This window comes from Procambarus clarkii, chromosome 24, assembly GCF_040958095.1.
Source record: "Procambarus clarkii isolate CNS0578487 chromosome 24, FALCON_Pclarkii_2.0, whole genome shotgun sequence".
In the NCBI taxonomy this organism is placed as follows: Eukaryota; Metazoa; Arthropoda; class Malacostraca; order Decapoda; family Cambaridae; genus Procambarus; species Procambarus clarkii.
This window is the reverse complement of record NC_091173.1, coordinates 20,424,194-20,425,081: the sequence shown is the minus strand read 5'-3', so window position 1 is coordinate 20,425,081 and position 888 is coordinate 20,424,194. Positions and strand designations below refer to the sequence as shown.

General features: G+C 36.9%; 1 protein-coding gene across 1 annotated transcript in view; it reads right to left on the bottom strand.

Annotated features, from left to right (window-relative positions):
• The window catches only part of LOC123761646 (capping protein-inhibiting regulator of actin dynamics), a 56,145-nt gene extending 55,768 nt beyond the window's left edge, over positions 1–377 (bottom strand). Inside the window, exon 1 of the mRNA XM_069330702.1 lies at positions 296–377. The gene's annotated coding sequence lies outside the window, so the exon portion shown is untranslated. The remainder of the gene's footprint in view (positions 1–295) is intronic.
• Positions 378–888: the final 511 nt, after the last annotated feature.

Sequence of the window (888 nt, the reverse complement as noted above, 5' to 3'; positions counted from 1 at the left end):
ACAACTAACCTAACCTAACCTAACCTAACCTAACCTTGCCTAACCTAACCTAACCTAACCTTGCAACTTGCAAGTAAACAATGAAAGGCAACAGAAAGTTACATCAGTTACTCTCATATATCAGGCGGGACCAGAGAGCCGAAGCTCAACCCTCCACAAGCCCAACTAAGGGAGGATATCGTGGGACAAAGTTGGGAGACAGGAGGCAAGCTGGTATACAGTAGCCAGGTGTGTGTGTGTGTGTGTGTGTAAGGTCAGGTGTGTGAAGGTACAAGTCAGGTGTGGACACACTCACCGCCCCGGGTCATTACCGTTACCCTGGCAACGCCATTTCCAGGTCACACGCCTTACCTGGAAAGAGAAAAATATTTGTACATGTGTACATATACATGAAGCTTGTTTATATATATAAATATGCAGAATAAATATATATATATATATATATATATATATATATATATATATATATATATATATATATATATATATATTATTAAATATGACCGAAAAAGTAAGATTAATAATTCTAACACGAATTTTCTCAATCTTTCGTACATTATGCTTCACTGTTGGAGGTAAATCAAAAATCACTTCTCCAAAATTCATTTTTATTTCTAGTCTGACGCGACACGGGCGCGTTTCGTAAAACTTATTACATTTTCAAAGACTTCACAAATACACAACTGATTAGAACTTTCGTTTCCCTGATTTTATATCTACATTTGAGTGAGGTGGGAAGGGTGATGTGGCATTACATTTGAGTGAGGTGGGAAGGATGATGTGGCATTAACACAAGACAGAACACTAGAGGATATTAATAGGGTATTAAAAGTATCAACACAAGACAGAACAGAAACAATGGGTATTGAATAGAAGTGTTTGTAGAAA